We start from the raw sequence: 23,020 nt of genomic DNA on the forward strand, positions 1-23,020 counted from the left end.
TGCATGGTTTTTCAAGTTTCTTAAATTTCTGTGTGTTTTAGGTTTAGAACAGTAAAGATAATGTTATTTCGGATTGAAGTACTCATTGTTTATTTCTAATTTTTTTATATGTGATGCATGCATAAGTTATTGAGTTACTGTAGAAAAATCAGAGGTTTTGGATTTCGGGAACCCTGTAAAAACAATCAGACATCAAATCGGGTTTTTAAAGCTTTAAAATCGTGGTTAAAATAAAAAAGGTAACTTGCTGTTATGATATTTCTCTCATCTTATATCCGATTTTAGATCTGTAAAGTGCTATGGATTCACATTGAGTAGATCTGTCTGCTGTGAAATTTTCGGATTTTTTTATTACTGTTTAGTATTTTTCACCTTTCAGAGAATCTGTTTTTAAACTTAGAACTCGTTAGGGTTTACCAAAACCCTAATCAGACTTGTGTTAGTCATAAATCCCAAACCACAGATCCGATTCATGATCTGTAAAACGTGAGTATTGCTATTTTTCTGTCTACTATTCACCACTAAAATTTTAGAGATTTTTGTTTAGAATTTCTATTTATTTCTGTATTTTCAATCTGAAGTATCCATTTTAGTCCCTGTTGAAAGTGATATATTTTAGCTTAGATTGCCGGAAGGGTTTCTCCCTAATAAAAGATGCTTTTTCCGATCTGTAAATTGGGAAATCTTTGTTTTTTTTCTTAGTTAGTCTCTGTAAAATTTCATAAATTTTCATGGAGATTTGATTCCTGGTTAGGGTCTTGGATTGAAACTGGTTGATAAATTAGGTCAAAAATAGCATATTTTTAGGGTTTGATGCAATGTTCGGGTTAATTTAATGTCAAAAAATTATTTTTATAATTTTAAGTCAAAACTAGGGTTATAACAAGTGAAGGTACCAATTTTTATGGATTTTGGAATCCATTTGATGTCTGAATTAATAAAATTGCAAAACAGGATACCTGAAAGATCCAAAAACACTGTTAAAATCATATTTTTTGTGATATTATTGAATTTTCGTGCATAATCATATAGTTTCAGGGTTTAATCATATTCATAATCATATTAGGATGCTTTAGGTTTAATTTTATGCTCATTTGATTTCATTTAGTGCATAAAACCTAAGTTTTTACCAAAATCTATTTCAGAAAACCCTGATTTCAAGGCCATAGTCTTGCTATCGGGGGCAATTTGGTCATTTGACCTCAATTTCGAAATCCCTAACCCTAATTTTCACATATTTAAGCATGTCACATCATATTTAGCTTAACTTATTTCATTCAAATTTCAAAACTTGCATTTTATCAAAATATCTTTCTAAAAACCATAATTTCAAGGCCATAGTCTTGTTATTAGGGGTATTTTGGTCATTTGGACCCCAATTTCGAAATTCCATATCTGATATTCATTATTTGTTCAATTTGATTTCATATCTTTATCATTTTTATTTAAGGGAATCAAGGAAAAGGCTTATATCTAGCAAAATCCAGTAATTTCTAGATATTACTGGATAAACCTAGAAAAGCCAACATATATTCACTAACAAGTTTTCTAGTTTTGCAGGTACATTGAAGACTTTATTTTTTTCATGTATTTAAATTTCAATAGTGATGTAATTTGTAATTAAACTTTGGAATAAGAATTTACATTTCCTGCTTAGCTTAGGTTGCATTGCATATAGTTTATTTTTATAATTTCAATGTGTGATGGATGATGATTCATGCATATTCAAACTCACCATGGTCTACACGAATGGCACATGCACTAGCTTTTATGAAGTTTATAAACTTGGTGGAATTTGTATTTATGGCCATAGTCAGAATACGAATGATACTTAGATTTATGATCTTCACATTAGCCACATTCAGCCTACACTCTTAGGCTAACTTCAAAATGCACTGCATTTCTCAAAATACAAAAAAGTATTTCTCAAATTCATATTCATTCATTTCATGCATTTGCCAATTCCAATTCAAATTCCAAGTCAAGGAAATTGATTTCCTCAAAATCCCCTAAGTCTTATAGCAAAATCGATTTTCCCAAAAGCATTGAATTTCAAAGAATATTTCAAGTATTTCTCAAGTTCATAAACTCAATTTTCCAAGTTATGCAGTCAATTTCAAAGTTTGAAGTTAGAGAAATCAAAATCTTTCTAAGTCTTATTCAAAAATCGATTTTCTCAAAAATATGGATTTGCCAATGATATTTCAAGTATTTCCCAAGTTCCAAATTCAAATTTGCTAAGTTAGAATTTCAATTTCCAGGTTTGAATTCAGAAAAACCATGTCTCTCAGAATCGATTTTCACCAAATGTCAAGGATTCCTCAAAATCGATTTTTACTTCTCTCAGAAGTATATTTCAAATCCCAATTCACGATTTCCCATGTGATATCTATTTTAAATATTTCAATCATTCAAAGCAAACATCATGTTTTCAAATGTGCATTTTTTGAAAATTCATAGCACATGCCTGATTCTATGTGCATTTAGAAATTAGAATATGATTTAGACAAGTTGAATAGAGTAGAGCATAAGATTGATCATTGGTTCAATTACCCCTGTTAAAGGTGGCAGGAACGGTTGAACTTCGTACCGACAGGCGAGTCCCATTCTACGGAATTTTCCTGCATTTTAAAACGGAGGCAAGTTATTTTCAAAAAAAAAAAAACTATTTCAAAGGTCAGTTTGATTTGCAAAAGTAAAAATTTTGCGATGATAACAGGTTTGGCGACCGTGATGGGACCTGTCTTCGCCTGATCAATTTAATGCTCTACTTAGTTCAAGTTGTCAAAATCGATTTCCATGGAATGTCAGCCTTACTTTATAATATCATGTGAACCTAGGAGCCTAGACTTGAACCCTGCTGACATGGATTGCATGTAGACTAGGTATGGTTTGGTAGGACCATATTGAGGAGGAAATTTTCTTGCTCACATAGACTTAGGTCTAATACAACCCTCCTCAATTTAGGAATTGTATGAAAACAATGTTTGCTTCTTCAAATATTTCAAAATTCTATCTCTTCAGGACTTAGAGCCTTCTGTTTGATTGCATGTGCTCATGTTTTTCAAAAATCACCTCACCTATATTGTCCCGGTCTTCACATTGCTGGGCTCTCTTCCAGAACCATAGTTCGGGACAAAGCCTCATAACTGGGCCACCTATTTGGGTGAAAACCCCCCTGCCACGTACCAAGGGCCATAGTCCAACGTATATCGGCAGGTGCTCAAGGAAGTTGGAAAACTTGTACCTAGAACCGGAGAATTTGATTTTATGCCACGTACATCGAGCCTTGGCTTGAGTATATAGGCATAACTGGATTGGATACAGTTGATCTGAACCTTAGAGTTAGGATTAAGGTCCTATAGCTATTTCAAAATTTGTGCATCTAGAGTCAGCTTTTAGGGAATGCTGTATGTGCATACTTGTTTATGCAGAATGTGATTGAATGTGTTATTTCCTTTTTATTTTCCATATTTTCTGAATTTTCTAAAATACTGGACGATTTTCAAAATTCCCCAATCCATGTCCATATACTGTCCATGTTTTAAATCCTGGACGATTTTCAAAATACTTCATTTTATGAAGTACTTCCTTATATTTCATTAAACCCTGGACAATTTTCATAAAATTCCTCCATTTTCCTCAAAACTCCAGGTGATTTCCCATCCTTCCTGTCTTCTGGATCTCGAATTTCCTACTTTATTTTTATCCTGCCTGCATTTTCCTCAAATTTCCTGTATTTTCCCAAGTCTTATTCCAATTTTCCATGTTTTCCAATCTGATGGCATCCAGTCAGCTTGATTCAGTCTTCCCTGAAGGTCACATCTCCTACGAGGTGCGACAAAATCTTCCCGAACATCGAGTCCTCAGCACCGGATCCTTCTTTCCCCGGTGGTATTATTCATGGCTCAAAAGCTTCTATCGTATGTTTCCGGACCACTTGGACGATTGTGGGTTAGAACTGGCATCCGCAGTGGGAAAGCAAACAGTCAACGGCAATTTGATCCATGTGCTAGCAGAACGATGGAATCCGAGCACTTCTACTTTCTGGTTCCCATGGGGCGAGATGACAGTGCTAATAGATGAATTTTCAGAAATCATGGGATTGCCCAAGCCAGCCGGTCAGCCTGGAGATCCATTGGAGAAGCAGTTTTTGATTAATGTCAAGGGTCTGGACCCCCGAGATGCCTTAGTTTGCATGACGGGACGCAAGTCTTGGCCTCTGATTGAAGAAGATGGAAATGAATATGTGGACCTGCTCGAAATCTACAGACAGTATGGGACATTTGTGGAAGTCAGCTCGTTGTCCAGGACAGCTCGAGAGAGAATTCAGCACGCGATGGTTCTGTGCACGGTGGGATTAGCTTTCTTTCCCGATGGACGGAATTACATGGATATCAGAATAGTTCAGCTTATGAGGAGATGGGGAAGTCGACAGACCAGCCACCTCTCAATAGCCATGGCCGCACTCGCTTTTCTATACCAAGGGTTGACTCGTTTCGCACTCGGAGAATCGATTCTAGTCGAAGGGTGCACCTACGCGTTGCAATCTTGGTTCCTCCGGCATGTGCCAGCCCGAGCCAGTTCATTCAGATACAATGGAGAGAAGCTTCTTCCAGTTGCGCGATACCGGTTTCTGTTCGACAACCTTCAGGAGGAAGAAGTCGTATGAAACTACTTTGATCGTCAGGAATCACCTCCCAGATATACTTACGCTTACGGCAAGCGGTTCAGACTACTTGGCCTGTTCTTCTGCGCATACTATCATCCAGAGCGGTGCGTCAGGCAGTTCTCTCAGAGGCAGAAGCGCGTAGAGATTCGTCCACTATCAGGGGTTCTGCCAGAATTCGACCTCTCATCAGATCAGTGGTCCGGAGCATACCATTTTGCCAGACATGGCTGGGATTCCTTTGTTACTCTCACTATTTTTCCTGGTCCTCGAGTGTCCTCTGATTATCCGAAGTGGTGGAAAATTGTCTGTCCCCCTCCCCTCTGTCAAGTGTATTATTGATAAAATCATGTTTTTCTCCTCAATAAAATTCCTTTATTTTACATTTCACTTTGGTTTGACGACCTCGCCTAGGTAACAAGGCATATTTCCAGTTGTTTATTTTGCAAAGAATAGCAACGCAATTGTCGTAATCCCAGCGACGACTCAATCCTTAGTAATGGGATGCTCTTTCAATTGTCTACCAAAATTCTCAATAAATATTTTCCTCCAAACCAAATTTCCTTCAAAAGCCTAACCATCAATTCTGCCCTGCAGAGAGCGTTAGCAATCTCCAGAGAATTGTCGTGACATTCAATGGTTCATACAAGGTCCAGAAAGAAAACCACATCAGTTGAAGGTGTCGCGTACTCAGTAGCTTCAGAAGAAGAGATGGACTCGCCCCGTAGTCAAGGACAGCAGGTTGAGGACGACGTAGATCCCCAGATGTACGTCATGTTCAAGGAAATGACGAGCAAGATGCTGACAGAGCAAACTGAAGCCAGTACTGAGCAAATTCAGACAAAGCAGAAAGATAAGGGTCATGCAGCCAGAAATGCGAAAATCAGCAAAAAGCAGAGTCGTCATGAGGAAGTATCTGATGAGTCAGAATCAGCTGACGATGCTGACAAGGAATGTGAAAATGAATTCAAAAGGTCGACTCAGGGCCAGGGGTCGGCTTACAAATCCAAAAATCAGTCTGTTGATGACCCTACCCAGTCACAATTAAAAGATATGATGAGAATGGTCAAAGATCTGCAGGCCCGCGACAAGGGCAAGAAAGTCTTCACCAGCGAAGACTTCTATGATGGTTTAGATGGAGACGACAATCTAGATAATCTCCCCAGAAAATTTATCAAGTTTGATGGTTCTGGCGACCCTAAAGCTCACCTCGCCATGTTTTTCGCTGAATGTTCACGATTCAAGCGTGACAATCGGGCACTCTTCCTTTGCTTCCCTCGCAGTCTGGAGGGAACGACAACTAAATGGTACTCGGAGCACATCAACCCCATAGAGCTGAAAGAATTTGATAAGGTGGTGAATATGTTCATTGAGCGCTTTATGTTCAATGCTGAGGCGCTCCTGACCCTCAGCCACCTCTGTGGCCTGAAACAGAGAGAAAATGAAAAGGCCCGAGATTTTATCCACCGCTGGAGGTCAGATTGCAATAAGATGAGAGACCCCATATCAGAAGGGCATGCTTTGTTCTTGATTCTAAGCAATTTCTCGCAACCTCTAAAAGGCCTCATCTCTACTGCGCCATCCAGATCATTTATTGAGTTAACAGAGCGGGCCGAATGGCTCGAGTTAAGCATGGAAAACGGTTGTTATGAAGGCTTTACTTTTGCTAAGAACAACAATCAGAATGAGTCAAAAAAGAAGACTCATTTCGCCCACTCTGCCAGAAATGATAAACAGAATCATCGCAAGGGGCAGAATAGAGACTTCTGTTATGGGGCAGGAGGTTCAAACAAGAATGACCAGAAAGGAAAGTCGATCCCGCAATTCAGCAAGCCGCTTCAGCTAGAGCAGGGACCAAAACCCTGAGAGAAAGTGAAGCACGAAGGATAGAGCTATGAGAGGAAGTTCACTCCATTAGATCAATCACTCGAGACTGTGCTCGAGTACCTGTTGACCAAGGAGATGGTCAAATTGCCCAGGCTGGTCGATCCTTCCGCTCCTATGGGAAAATTAAAAGACCAATTCTGCAAATTTCATCGAACAGTGGGGCACAACACTGAGAATTGCTTTGTTCTGAAGAACATTGTTCAGGACCTTATTGATAAAAATCTTCTGGTAGAAGGTGCGAAAGATGAAAATATAGATATTCTAAAAGAGCCATTTCCTCGTCATTCTACAGTAGTCATCACCGAACAGTCGTTTCAACCACAGGAGCATATCAGGCCGTGCTCTGAAAATGATATGCAAGCTCGGCATCAGGTCCTGGTATTGCAACAGGCTCAGTCCAAGGCCCAGAAGATGGACCTTATTTCAGCTTTCGGCAAAATGAAAGTATCTGACAAGCCCGCTGGGGTATCTCCCGAGGTAGCCAGAAGTATGCCATGGCTCCCTAAGCATCTCATTAAGTCCACCCCAAAGAAAAGCGGGACATCCACTCTAAAGCCTATTACAACATTATCCAATGTCTCAATTTTGGACTTAACCCAAGCTTCCGCTAAACATCAGCAAGTATTAAATAATCTGTTGCAAAAAATCAAGGTGAAACCAAGCATAACTCCGAAAGACATGGCCCACATAGTCAATCAGGCCATGACTAATGCTCTAGTTACTTTCTCCGAGGAGGATCTCCCTAAACCTCATGTATTTCACAACAATGCCTTATATGTTGTGGTTCGAACCAGAGGGATGACAGTTCCTCATGTGCTGATCGATGGAGGCAGCAACCTCAATATATGTCCGAAAATGACCGCCAAAGCTTTGGGCATTAAAAAAGAAGAATACATTCCAGATCCAATCACCATTTATGGGTTCGACAATCATGGCCAAACAGCGAAAGGAAAAATCTTCCTGGAGATCTTCATTGACTACTCGGTCCATTCAATTCTCTTTCACGTGGTCAATGTGCCGCCCACTTATAATCTGCTTCTCGGGAGACCATGGATCCACAACACAAATGCAGTACCGTCTACTCTGCATCAGTGCATCAAGTGGTCAAAAGGTGGTATGATCACGACAGTCTTAGGCGAAGATCCGGAGCAGAGGCTAGCACAGCCCATGGTTCCCAGGCCCTCTTTCACTACTGATATCCCTAGCATTAGGGGTATTAAAGAGGTCAGCTTCGAAGAGGATTCAGGAATAATACAGACGGCAGAGCAACCCGAGCATACAGTGGCTGCGACCCGATGGGGAGGCCCACAGTTCTTCAAGATTGGAGGACGAATTGATTATAGCGCACTTAAGGGTCATCCTCTATTCTCCCAATTTATGAAAGCTAAAAAGGGATTTGATTTACTAGTGAAGCACGGCTACCAGCCTTTTCAAGGCCTAGGCAAAAATGAAGATGGTCGTCTTGAACTAGTGATTCCTCAGCATTGCCCTAAAAGGACCGGATTGGGCTTTAATGGCCGAATATCTCGGAAGGGCACTGTTTTCATTAAGGGAACGCATTAGAAGAATTCATTTGTCTATCCTTTTCTATTCTTTTGTCGGGATGATATCCCATTTCATTCTCATCATTGTCATTTTGATTAATTCTGTCTTTCAATAAAGTTGCAAGTTTCCTTTGTCTATCTTGGTGCCATTTGTCTCTTTACTTCTCAATATTAAATCTTCACAAAATTGAAATCATTTTGCTCTTTTATCTTTCCAATTATTTTCAATAAAAGCAATTTATTTCATGATGAGCAATTTCCCTAAATCAATTTATCCTCCAAATTTTCAGAATGTCTTCCCGATCTATCAAGAAGCTCGTCTTTAATCCAAAAGCCTGTTCGAAATCAGCAATAATTCATCAGGTCAGAATAAGAACAGAATGTAGTCAGACTGCAAAGCAGTCAGAAGAATCCGCAGAGTTCGATTCAGCTCTTCAAGAACTGCCAGAATTTGCATCGGTTTAGAAGCAAGATGAGCCATCATCCTTAGTTCAAGATCCAACTGAGGATATCAATATCGGATCAGAAGACGATCCTAGAATTCTCAAGATTGGCAGTGGTTTGAGTCCAGGAGAGAAAGAAAGGCTCACTAATTTCCTCAAGCAGCATGAAGAAGTATTCGCATGGACTTATGAGGATATGCCAGGTTTAGATCCGAAATTGGTGGAACATCGCCTCGTTCTGAAGCCTGAGGCGAAACCAGTCAAGCAGAAGTTGAGAAAAATGGATCCTCGAATCAAGCAACAGGTCAAGGAAGGACTTGAGGATCTGCTTAAAGCAGGATTCATTCGAGCAATTGATTACCCGGATTGGTTGGCGAATATCGTAGCAGTTCCTAAGAAGAATGGTAAAGTGCGAATCTGTATCGACTTCCGTGATCTCAATAAAGCCACTCCGAAGGATGACTATCCGCTCCCAAACATTGATCTCCTAGTCGATAGCACAGCCGATCATGCTATGTTTTCCTTTATGGACGGATACTCCGGATATAATCAAATCAAGTTGGCCGCTCGCGACCAATCCAAAACATCCTTTACCACGCCATGGGGCACTTTCTGTCACACGGTTATGCCTTTTGGGCTCAAGAATGCTGGAGCCACTTATCAGCGCGCTATGGTCGTTATTTTCCATGATCAGATGCACAAGACTATGGATGCATATGTCGATGATATTCTGGTGAAATCCAAAGAAGAGGAAGATCACATCGAAGCTCTTAATCAAGTTTTCAAGCGACTCATTCTTTACAAGCTAAGACTCAATCCACAAAAATGTGTCTTTGGAGTCGAATCAGGCAAGTTGCTATGCTTCTTGGTCAACAAGAAGGGGATAGAAATGGATCCCGCTAAGGCCAAAGCTATCATTGGCATGCCACCCCCGACTAATCTCAAAGAATTGCGTAGCCTTCAAGGACGCATGCAATCAATTCGGCGATTCATTTCTAATTTGGCCATGAGATGTGAGCCTTTCAATCATTTGCTCAGAAAAGGAGTGAGGTTCGAATGGGGACCAGAGTGTCAGCAGTCGTTCGAACGCATCAAGAAATATCTTCTCAATCCTCCTGTTTTAAAGCCGCCAGAATTAGGGAAACCCCTATTGCTATACATTTCAGTTAATCGAGTTGCTTGCGGCGGATTCTTGGCGCAATACAAAGAAGGCAGCTTGATAGAACATGCCATTTACTATGTGAGCAAGACCTTTATTGATTACGAGAAGAAATACTCTCAGATAGAGAAGACGTGTTTAGCTCTGGTATGGATGTGTCAGAAATTGAGGCATTATCTATTGGCGTCTGAAGTCAAGATTCTATCTAAATTAAATCCTCTCAAGTACGTTCTTGAACAACCATTTCTCAGCGGACGAATCGTCAAATGGCAAGTCCTATTAATGCAATACGACTTGGAATATGTCTCTCAGCAATCTATCAAAGGCCAAGCAATTGCAGACCAATTAGCAGAGGATGTTAAAGCTGAGGATGATTTCCCCGATGAGCGGATCTACAATATTCAACAATCCCCAATTTGGAATTTATTCTTCGACGGTTCCAAGAATATGGCAGGTATAGGAATCGGAATTCTGCTAATCACACCAAAGAAAGAGATGATTCCATTTTCTCTTAAACTGGATTTTCAATGCACTCACAATATGGCCGAGTATGAAGCTTTGATACAAGGTCTGAAAATTCTACAGGACTTCAATGTCAAAAGAGTGCATGCTTATGGCGACTCCTTGCTCGTCGTCAATCAAGTCCTAGCCGAATGGCAAGTGAAAGATCAGAAAATACTTTCTTACCAGAAGATTGTCTCAGCTCTTGCCAACAAATTCGAAGAATTCCAACTTTTCTATATCAAGAGAGATTTCAATCAAGTTGCAGACAGTTTAGCTAATCTGGGATCCATCATGTCTTTCATGAGTGGAGAATCTTGTCACTCATTTGAAATTTGCAGACTTGATCAACCCGCTTTCATCCCAGTAGAGCAGATAAACCAGGCTGAGCAGAAGAAGAAGCCTTGGTATCATGATATCAAGAATTTCATTAAAACTGGCAAATTTCCTCCAGAATTATCAAAGAGAGAGCAGCGAGCAATTCAACGCATGTCTGCTCGATATTTTATTCTTGTCGACGTCCTTTATCGTCGTGGATTCAGTTCTGAATATTCCAGATGTTTAGACGAAGAAGAAGCCAAAGAAGTTGTGCAAGAAGCACATGAAGGCATTTGCGGTGGTCATGTTGGCTATCAGACTCTTGTCAAACAAATCATCCGAGCAGGATATTATTGGAGAACTGTGCAACAAGATTGCTATCGTTTTATAAAGAAGTGCGTTTAATGTCAGATGCATGCGCCTTCCATTCATGCGCCAGCGACATACTTGCAATCTGTCGTCTCGCCATGGCCATTTTCCATGTGGGCTTTCGATGTTGTAGGCCCCATCACTCCTTCAGCCTCCAATGGTCATAAATATTTTCTTGCCGCAACAGAATATTTTACTAAATGGGTAGAAGCAGTCACTCTACACACAGTAGAAGGTCGACACGTGGTTTCTTTCATCCATAAGAATATCCTTTGCCGTTTCGATATACCGCATGATATTGTGTCGGATAATGGCAGACATTTCAAGAATGAGAGAATGAGGACATTCTGCTCAAAGTTCAAAATTCATCATCATTTTTCCGCTCCTTATTATCCTCAAGGGAATGGTCAGGCAGAGGCCACCAACAAGATTCTGATTCGAATCCTGGAGCGAACTTTAGAAACGGGCCGTGACTGGCATGAAAAGATTCATGATGCATTATGGGCACACAGAACCACCATTCGAACTCCAACGAATGCTACTCCGTCAGAACTTGTCTACGGAACTGAAGCAGTACTACCTCTACATGTTCAGAAACCTGCTCTGAAATTTGCATCACTTCTAGAATTACCTCTTGATCAGTATCAGCAACAGCGACTGGTACAACTTGATTTGCTCGATGAAAGAAGGCTCAGAGCAGCAGAGCATGCTCAATCCTATCGCCAGAGGATAGCCCGACAATATGCAAAATATGTCATTGAGAGAAAATTTTGGGTCAATGATCTAGTGCTCAGATCAACAGCTTATCTCAGGCACCGCCCGGGTGGCAAATGGTCGCCAAATTGGGAGGGTCCTTATGTTGTCAAAGAGGCACTACCTCGCAATTCATATCGGCTCATCAATGCTGATGGAATAGAATTACCAGATCCCATCAATGCTCGACATTTGAAAAAATTCTATACTTGAACAATTTCCTATTCTTTGTAATTCTTCCAAATTTTCTTCAATGATGATCAAAATTCTTTTTTCCAGTTACACTAGGGCATTTTAAAATTTTGTTTTTATCTACAAGTATCCTGTATGCAGGCAGGATAAACAAATCTCTCATTTCACGCACTTGTGCATTCATGTGCATCAATTTGCATTCATTTGCATTCAATCGCATTAATAACGATCTGGTCGGTATTGAGATTTCAACTATCAATCCCATCACAATTCCTAACGATTCAAGATTGAAAGACAATCACAAGAACTGAACCAAAATCCAGTATCCAAACTGGTACATTTTTAAACCGGTATGCATACCAGTATCCTTTCAAAATCGAGCACTCGTGTTAGTGTTCCACTGAATGGTCATGTCAGTCGACCTCTTGAGTTTAGTCTTCGTGCTGATCACTTATCCAATTCCCAAATTTCTAGTTTCCAATTTCCAAATATCAATTTCCAAATTCCAAAATTCCCAATTTCTAATTTCCAATTTCCAAATATCAATTTCCAAACTCCAAAATTCCCAATTTCTAATTTCCAATTTCCAAATATCAATTTCCAAATTCCAAAATTCCAAAATTCCAAATTTCTAATTTCCAAATTCCAAATATCAATTTCCAAATTCCAAAATTCCCAATTTCTAATTTCCAATTTCCAATTTCCGAATATCAAATTCCAAACTTCCAATTTCTAATTTCAAATATCAAAATTTCAATTTCAAAAATTCAAAATTCAAAATTCCAAATTTCGACCTTTTGGTCACCCAATACCCAATTCCAAAAAAATTTATCTTGCGAGAGACTCTTTGTATAGGGAGAGTTCGAGGGAGCTCGCACTTTTCGCATGCTATCCAATTCGTTCACTTAGCCCCTTTTTAGGGAGAGTTTGAAGGGACTCGTGCCTTTGTGAACCGTTTGCAAAACAAAATTCCAATTTCACACAAGGAACCCTTTTTATAGGGAGAAACTCGACGGAGACTTGCTTTCCTTATGGCACCATAATTTCAGACTAGGCCATTTCATCATGAAGTACCCTCTTTTCAGGGAGAGTGTGATGAACTCGTTCCTTCATGACCAATTTACCAACCTCACCAATTCCGGCCCCCTTTCCATAAGAGAAGCCTAATATTAGGAAGTTTTGACGAAAGCTTAATTTCTCTTCGAAAGTTCGTTTTGCAAACACCTCCTCTTCAGGGAAGAGAGGAGTAATTCCCAAATTCCAATTTCTGAATCTTCTCCTTTGGGGAAAGGAGAAGAGAATTTATGTCATGGATGCGTTGCGTTGTGCTTCAAATGCTCGCTTTCACAAAAGGATTTCAAGAAAATTTTGTCAATTTGTCATTAAATATTTGTTGATTTCAAAAATCTTTATTGCACAAAATTATTACTTCAGAATACCTCCACTATTACTTTCGAAAGGGCAATGCTTTCGCGAAAAAGGATTCAAAATTCAAAATCTTTCTATTGGCCAACCAAAAGGATGAAGAATAAATCCGCGATATGGCCAGTAAAGAGAATTCAATGTTGTTGCAAAGCCATGAGTGATTGATATTGATCGCAATCAATGGCATATTTTTAAAGACCATTCTTGAAAAATAAAGCAGTCGAAATATCCTGGGTGATACAGAAAAATCCACTCAATTTTCATATCTCCTCAATCACCTAAGCTGCAATTAAATATCTGCAAAAGGGATCTCTCAATTGTCGTCAAGATGAAGGCAAATTAAGCGAGTCGACCCCCGGGGCCAAAGAAGATTTGGATCATCTCCAAGATGACGGAGTTTGTGACGGATCCTTCCAGGGAAAGTTCAGATCACCGTCGAGATGAAGGCGAGTATGATGAGCCTACCGACAAACCCTAAAAGGTATTTAATTTCTGCTATCATCAAGAGATTTCCTACCAAAGAGCCCATAACTATCAAGATAATCCCTGAGAGAAAAGAAGGATCAGAACATCTCTGAGATGAAGGAGTTTGTGACGTACCCTTCCAAAAAAAAAAAAAGAGTGCAGAAAGATCATCATGAGAAAAGAATCCCAGGATATCAGAATGCCGAATCTATCAAGAATCTTCTTTAACTTTGTGAAATTCTTTTATCAATATTCTTTTACCAATAGCTCTCGCAATATCAAGAATACTTTCTTTCTCGTCCATATCAAGGAAATTGATAGCTTCTTTGAAAGAAAGCCAATCGCAAGCAATTTGAATTCGAATCTTGATTCTACGGAGTTAAGCCCAGTCGGAGGTAATACTTCAGGTAGAAAAAAGGGAATACTTTCAAAACAATGTGCATCAGTTTCAATCAACAACAATTTTCAATATTTTGACAATATTTTCTAGCTATCCTGGCATGAAGCGAGAGCTTGAGGTTCATCTTTGGCGCATCCTGACACCATCCCTTTTTAGGACTTGATTACGGGAGTTTTCAAGATTCCTTCCCTTCTTTGGTATAATTTGAGCGCCTGGGCTCTCAGATTCGCATACTTCCCTGTGTCCCCACTGTCCCACCATAGACAGTCCAATTTCGGCTTGAGGTTAGGCCACCAATTTCAGCAAAAGGCAATTTCAAAAGTTAATTAGTCTCAGCAATGAGACGCCCAAAATCAAATCCCTTTTTAAACTTTAGGGACCCCAATTTCCTTCCTTTTGCAAAAACCCTATCGGATTCATTGTGCGGAAATCCGAAGCTTCCATCACAGTCTCTTCTTTCGAGGATTCCGTCCATTTTCTTCCCAATCAGGTTAAGGGTATAAACCTGGGCCTCCTTTGATGAGGTATTCCATTTCCACCCAATCAGGTCAAGGGTACAAACCTGAGCCTCATGTGATGAGGTATTTCATTTCCCAATCAGGTTAAGGGTTAAGCCTGAGCTTCGTTCCATACGAGGTATTTCCCGTCCCATCCAGGTTAAGGGCAAAACCTGAATCTCATTTCTTTTTTAAGTAAAATTTTCTCCTTATTCTCCATTTCATATCTAATATCATCATTTGAATTAATTCTTTCATACCCAGTCAGATTCATCTAACTGAGGCATTTTTATAATCCAAATTTTGTGTGTTTTCTTTGCCACTAAGCTCGGCTTTCAACCGGCTTAGCAGCAAAGAGGGGCATCTGTAAACACCCCAAATTTTCACTCTTATCCAGTGCTTACATTTCATCTGTCATTGCATGCATTCGGCATACCATCTCATTGCATTGCATCTCATTTTTGAGATCCAGCACTCCAGTTTTTAAAACATTCAATCCAGATTTGAGTTTTACAACTTTTCTTTCAAAAACAATTTTAAAACCCGGGTTTTTATTCAACATTTTGTCATTTTCCAACCCCCGAGACCTTATATTTTGAAATACTTTCTTAGAAAACGATCTGGATTCATGTTAAATTCAAATTTCAATCGATTTCAATTCTCAGATGAGACCCATTGAGATGGGGTCGCTTCTGAATTTCTCTATTCATCAAATTTCTCAAATTTTTGAAAGTTTCAGTCCGATCAAGACTCTGTCCCAGAGTCCAAATCCAGTCAAAAATCTGTTTTGAAGTCTGTTTACTTCCATTTTCATTTATTTCCATTTGTTTTCAAAATTTAGGTCATTTTACAGAGTCCAGTTAGTTCAGGACTCTATTTTAGAGTTCGGTCGAGTTAGGAGTCTAACCCTGACTGTGTTTTCTGACTTATTTCATCATTTCTCGATAAAATCTTTCGAAAAATCTTTCATTTGAATTCTAAAATTTTAAATCTCAGAGTCTTAAGAGTTCAGGACTCTAACTCGGAGTTCCAGTTCGCTTGAGACCCTATTTTCAAAGATCTTGAATTTCAAATATCGATTTTAACCCTTTTTCAAAGCCATTTTCAGTGTTTATTTCAAAATTTCCAAAATTCGTTGTGGGCCCACTCAGTTGGCACCATATCCAGAGGAGTTCTGACTCAGTTAGAACCCTATGACATTTCAAAACTTTGAATTTCAAGTTTGCTTTTGAAAATCCTTTTGAAAACTCCTTCAATTTCAAGTTTAAAATCGCTTTTTGGAAAAAAAAAAACTCAAGTAGGGCCCACTCGGGGTGGCGCCATATTCGAGTCAGTCAGGGCTAGACTAGGGTTAGTTGATGTCTTGGTTAATGTTAGAGGTTTAGAAGAGTCAAAACCATTTTGAAAAACTCATTTTGAAAGTTAGTTTTTAAAACTAGTATTTTTAAAGGTTTTTAAAGGTGTTTTAAAAAACCAAATGTAGAAAATGCGAAGTGGCATTACATTTGGGGATTTTTTAGGAAATTCTAGGGGTTAATTAGGCATTAGTTTAGATAAGTTAGGTTATGGGTAGTTAGGTCTTTCCACCCAAAAATCGCCCCCCCCCCTTTAGAGAGTCCAAAAATTTTCAATTTCTTTTAATTTTTAACCTAATTTTTTATTATAAAAAGGAGCATAAGGGGGGTCGATTTTCCCAACTTGCTCTCCTTGGGATTCTTGGAGCTTCTCTCTCCTCTCCAGCCCTTCCTCCATTGCTGCAATTCCAAGGTATTTATTTCTTTTAAATTCTTTAGTTTATTTAATACTTTTGTTAATTTAAACATGAATTTAGCCATTAATACCTCCTATTTCATGGATTCAACCATGGTTTCACCTCAAGAACCATCAAGAACCAGCAAGAACGGTCCAAAAAGGTGATCTAACCTTGTTTGGTGTATTTTACAGGGATTTTAATCCATTAGAATTAATTTTAATATGATTCTTTACATTATTAACCAATAAAATACATGATTTACCCTTTTAACGGGTTAAATCTAGGTTTTAAAGGTGATATTGAATTCCAACCATTGATTCCCTGTTTTTATTTTATTTTCATGGTTTATTCATGTTTGTTTTACGTTATATAGCATAGAAATAATTTTATTTACTGTTTTATGGTTTATTTTATGGATTTACATTAGTTAATGCATGATTTTTCAAGTTTCTTAAATTTCTGTGTGTTTTAGGTTTAGAACAGTAAAGATAATGTTATTTCGGATTGAAGTACTCATTTTTTATTTCTGATTTTTTTATATGTGATGCATGCATGAGTTATTGAGTTACTGTAGAAAAATCAGAGGTTTTGGATCTCAGGCACTCCGTCAAAAAAATCAGACATCAAATCGGGTTTTTAAAGCTTTAAAATCGTGGTTAAAATCAAGAAGGTAACTTTCTGTTATGATATTTCTCTCATCTTATATCCGATTTTAGATCTGTAAAGTGCTATTGATTTACGTTGAGTAGATCTGTCTTCTGTAAAATTTTACGATTTTTTGAACACTGTTTAGTATTTTTCTCCTTTCAGAGAATCTATTTTTAAGCTTAGAACTCGTTAGGGTTTACCAAAACCCTAATCAGACTTGTGTTAGTCATAAATCCCAAACCACAGATCCGATTCATGATCTGTAAAAAGTGAGTATTACTATTTTACTATCTACTGTTCACCACTAAAATGTTAGAGATTTTTGTTTAGGATTGCTATTTATTTCTGTATTTTCAATCTGAAGTAGCCATTTTAATCCCTGTTGAAAGTGATATATTTTAGCTCAGATTGCCGGAAGGGTTTCTCCCTAACCGGAGATGCTTTTTCCGATCTGTAAATTGGGAAATCTCTATTTTTCTTTATAGTTAGTCTCTGTAAAATTTCATAAATTTTCATGGAGATTTGCCCATGGTTCGGGTCTCGGATTGAAACTGGTTGATAAATTAGGTCAAAAATAGCATATTTTTAGGGTTTGATGCAATTTTCGGGTTAATTTAATGTCAAAAAATTAATTTTATAATTTTAAGTCAAAACTAGGGTTATAACAAGTGCAGGTACCAATTTTTATGGATTTTAGAATCCATTTGATGTCTGAATTAATAAAATTGCAAAACAGGATACCTGAAAGATCCAAAAACACTGTTAAAATCATATTTTTTGTGATATTATTAGATTTTTGTGCATAAGCATATAGTTTCAGGGTTTAATCATATTCATAATCATATTAGGATGCTTTATGTTTAAGTTTATGCTCATTTGATTTCATTTAGTGCATAAAACCTAAGTTTTTACCAAAATCTATTTCAGAAAACCCTGATTTCAAGGCCATAGTCTTGCTATCGGGGGCAATTTGGTCATTTGACCTCAATTTCGAAATCCATAACCCTAATTTTCACATATTTAAGCATGTCACATCATATTTAGCTTAACTTATTCCATTCAAATTTCAAAACTTGCATTTTATCAAAATATCTTTCTAAAAACCCTAATTTCAAGGCCATAGTCTTGTTATTAGGGGTATTTTGGTCATTTGGACCCCAATTTCGAAATTCCATATCTTATCTTCATTATTTGTTCAATTTGATTTCATATCTTTATCATTTTTATTTAAGGAAATCAAGGAAAAGGCTTATATCTAGCAAAATCCAGTAATTTCTAGATATTACTGGATAAACCTAGAAAAGCCAACATATATTCACTAACAAGTTTTCTAGTTTTGCAGGTACATTGAAGGCTTTATTTGTTTCATGTATTTAAATTTCAATAGTGATGTAATTTGTAATTAAAGTTTGGAATAAGAATTTACATTTCCTGCTTAGCTTAGGTTGCATTGCATATAGTTTATTTTTATAATTTCAATGTGTGATGGATGATGATTCATGCATATTCAAACTCACCATGGTCTACACGAATGGCACATGCACTAGCTTTTATGAAGTTTATAAACTTGGCGGAATTTGTATTTATGGCCATAGTCAGAATATGAATGATACTTAGATTTATGATCTTCACATTAGCCACATTCAGCCTACACTCTTAGGCTAACTTCAAAATGCACTGCATTTCTCAAAATACAAAAAAGTATTTCTCAAATTCATATTCATTCATTTCATGCATTTGCCAATTCCAATTCAAATTCCAAGTCAAGGAAATTGAATTCCTCAAAATCCCCTAAGTCTTATAGCAAAATCGATTTTCCCAAAAGCATTGAATTTCAAAGAATATTTCAAGTATTTATCAAGTTCATAAACTCAATTTTCCAAGTTATGCAGTCAATTTCAAAGTTTGAAGTTAGAGAAATCAAAATCTTTCTAAGTCTTATTCAAAAATCGATTTTCTCAAAAATATGGATTTGCCAATGATATTTCAAGTATTTCCCAAGTTTCAAATTCAAATTTGCTAAGTTAGAATTTCAATTTCCAAGTTTGAATTCAGAAAAACCAAGTCTCTCAGAATCGAGTTTCACCAAATGTCAAGGATTCCTCAAAATCGATTTTTACTTCTCTCAGAAGTATATTTCAAATCCCAATTCATGATTTCCTATGTGATATCTATTCTAAATATTTCAATCATTCAAAGCAAACATCATGTTTTCAAATATGCATTTTCTGAAAATTCATAGCACATGCCTGATTCTATGTGCATTTAGAAATTAGAATATGATTTAGACAAGTTGAATAGAGTAGAGCATAAGATTGATCCTTGGTTCAATTACCCCTGTTAAAGGTGGCAGGAACGGTTGAACCACGTACCGACAGGCGAGTCCCATTCTACGGAATTTCCCCGCATTTTAAAACGGAGGCGAGTTATTTTCAAAAAAAAAAAAACTATTTCAAAGGTCAGTTTGATTTGCAAAAGTAAAAATTTTGCGATGATAACAATATGCAAGATTAACAGGAATGAATGTGTTCCAACAAATTTTTCTTTCTTTCTTTTTTTTTCCTATTTTTCATTTCAATTTTTTTTTTGAGTTACGATCTGTTCTTTTCCTTTTTTTTGCCTTGATTCCCGTTTTAGTTCCAGTTGCTCTGATTCTTGCTTGATTTCTCGATTTTAATTTTGTTTTGATTCCCTGTTTTGACCCCCCCCCCCCCATTCCTTTCTTCATTATCCTCGTACGGGAGTATTATTATCGGTATTTTCATTTTGGTTTTACATTCCAGGTTATATCAGATTTATTTAAATACCCGAAATCAGTTGTCTATGCCAGTGGGTTTGCATTTTTTTTTCTTCCTTCTATTCACCTAGGTTTGGTTTCCACCACCATGTTCTGAGTTAGTATGGCGTCACCAGTCTTTGATCTATTATTGGTTCCACAAGGTCTGTTTTAACTTAATAGACTGAATCGGCATTATCTGTGCATTAAGTTTTATTTTCTTCATCATTATTGTATCTTAGTTTTATATACTACGTAACAAATGAATCCCTTAGTTGAACATCGATTCGTTGTTGTTTTCTCCAGCTCCTGTTGTATTCTGAATTATGCTTGTTTTCTGTGTTGTTCATATCACCTCTATTCATTAGCGTAGTTTCATCGTTGTTTTAGTTTTGATGTTCTCTCCATCGGCGTCATTTAGTCATCATATTATATTTGATTTGGATGCTCTCTGGTTTATCATACGTTTTGACCCTCTGTACTTTATTGAAATGGTGAGCACTTTGGGTATGTTGACTTTTGCATATTGGTCTGCATCTACACATCACGTCTGGGAAATGGTAGGAATATGAGTCTTTGAGCTCCAATGAGAATTGATCATTCCTTCTTTGTTCTCCATGTGACGATAAAAAAAAATCAGTTAGCTAAGTACAAAGGTGATGGTGTTGTCCAGAGTTATTAGATTAGGTGTGAAATTATCTGAAGAATTTGAATAGCTCCGTTGCTTTGCAGTCATCCACACAGCACCGCGCCTGCGATATTCATTTTCCTGTACTATATAGCATTTGCATACTCACTGCAGGCACTCCAGAATGATTGAATATAGTATCTGCACATCCCCAATCATCATGCCATTTTCACAGCATCATACATTCAATATTTTGCCTGCGTCTTTATTTCCCACTAATCACCCGCTGCTACAACCTCACCTACATAGCTTTGTATGGCTACACCTGTTATTACTTGTCAACTTCCAGTACTATGATTCAACATATCCCATCTTATTTCTTACACTTTGTTCTGTTATTGTGCTTCTCATCTCGTGCATATTCTATACCTGGGAGCTTTTAGTTGTGTTAGCACCATGCCTTTGTTATGTGTGTTTGCCTTCTCTATCTAGCATTGATTATCAGTTACAGCAATCCCTCCCTCCCCTGCGTCTCCAGCTAAAATAAGATTTCAGTATCTCAGCAATGTGGATCAGATTCCAATCAACGTCATATGCTTGAAGCATGGTATGCCCATCATAAGGTGTGATTCTACCTCTTAAGGATGGTGGATGGTCATTTCCCAAGGAAAGGCTCTTGCAGATACCCACCAGTGATACCGATTTAATCTATATTTGCCATTAAATTGATTCTGGATCTCTGCAGTTATCATTTCCTATGTTTAGATCATACTAGTGAATTCAATCAATTAATCTACATCTCCAGTAAGTAATTTGATTATTACATGGTTTATTGTTTATTCTTGGTATCAAATCTCTCTGTTTGGATTTAGATATATTCTCACATTGGATTGTCTTTCACAGGGAGCTAAAATCGGGTGTCCTGTGGGCTCATAACTAGAGCTTCTGATTATAATGGAAACTTGAAGTCCATCGGATTGAAATCAGCCCTCCTCACTATCCTCTGCAATGTTAAAGTCAAAGGGCACCGTAGATCCAGAGAGACCGGCAGGTAAGTATAAGAAACCTCGATCATATTTCGCTAGATTAAGGTCTTAAATGAAATTATGGTTGGCATGTACCGAAGCCTTCTTTCTATAATACTATACACCTAAATCTGGTTGTGAAATTCAGAAGTGGTAGCAGAGCATCTCTGAAATGGTTAATAGAATCTGACATATGAGCTGATAGAGTTCATCTAGGATGAACCAGTAGTTTTATTCCATAAGAAATTCTGATAAATAACATTATGGGTGAATGAACCATGATACAAATTCTTTAGGGCAAGAACGTGATCAACCACGGAGTTTGACCAGAAGGTCACGAGAGAATTAAATTGCAGGAGGCGGATCCAAAGAAGATGACTAAAAAGGAAAAAGGTAAGTGCTAATGTGCATAGAGTGCAGATCCGTAGGAGAAGTCATGATACTGATAGTGAAATCATGAGTCCCAAGAATGAAATTATGGACAAATGCTACAAAAATGGGCGTAAATCTGGGATAGCCTTCAATTATATTTTCAGGCTTTGCTTAAGAAAGTCTAAAAAAAAGAGAGAAAGAAGACTTCACTCCTGTTTTATTTCTTGCAGCAGCATCGGTTATATCCTTTTCAATTAATTGTTTCCAAATAGCAAAAGTTGACCCAAGTTTTGAAAGGCAGGAATTGACTGGTACTCAATTCTGTTTCATAATCCCACGTTCTAATTACACAAACTTAATTTCTCAATCATGGAGTCTATAGCCATCATTTTCTGGGTATAAGCACTTAAGATTTTAATTTGACAAATCCAAAATTACTTTAGAGAGCAATGATACATATCGATCCAGATGACCGTACACAAGGTCATAAGCCTCTTGTCTCGAGCGATTATTGGATCTTGTCCTTTGATAGCTTTTTACCCATTACAACTCTATCTATCAAGGTATCCAGATTCCTTGATATGGTCATCATTCGTGAGTTGTTCGGCTGTCACCGCATAGACACGACCTGCCACAGGTTTCTGCTCTATTCTGGATAGTGGCAGTCATTGTTGTTGTACTTGTTGAGAGGGTCCTCCAGATCCCATATTTCTTTGTTGAAAATCTGAGGCCTTCTTACGACATTCTCTCACACGATGCCCTGGTTTGCCGCAATACAGGCAACCTCTCGTATCACGAGGACAAACCCCTCCGGGATGATCAAAGCTACACCTCGGGCATCGAAAATTAGGCTGTTGATAGAGCTGATTTGCTTCTACCATCTGCAATGGTTGCGCGGCCTGTGGAGTAAAGTTGTTGTCTTGAAAATTCCTCTTATAAAAAGGTGGTCGTGAGTCCTGGCCACCTGGTAACGTCCTCTTATTGTTCCCACCATCAACTACGGGCCTCTTTGTTATGATCCCCTTAGATCGTGCCCAATCCTCGCTAATCTTTGAAGATGCTGCCACAGCAGCTTGAAAAGTCGATGGCATGCTTGTTATCACACGAGATCGCAACCCTCCTTGCAATCCATTTATATATTTATCGGCCCTTTCTTGGTCGGTATCGAATCCGAGAGCAGTACCGCTCAAGGTTCT

Source organism: Nuphar pumila, chromosome 13 (genome assembly GCF_984573655.1).
Source record: "Nuphar pumila chromosome 13, dmNupPumi1.hap1.1, whole genome shotgun sequence".
Taxonomy (NCBI): domain Eukaryota; kingdom Viridiplantae; phylum Streptophyta; class Magnoliopsida; order Nymphaeales; family Nymphaeaceae; genus Nuphar; species Nuphar pumila.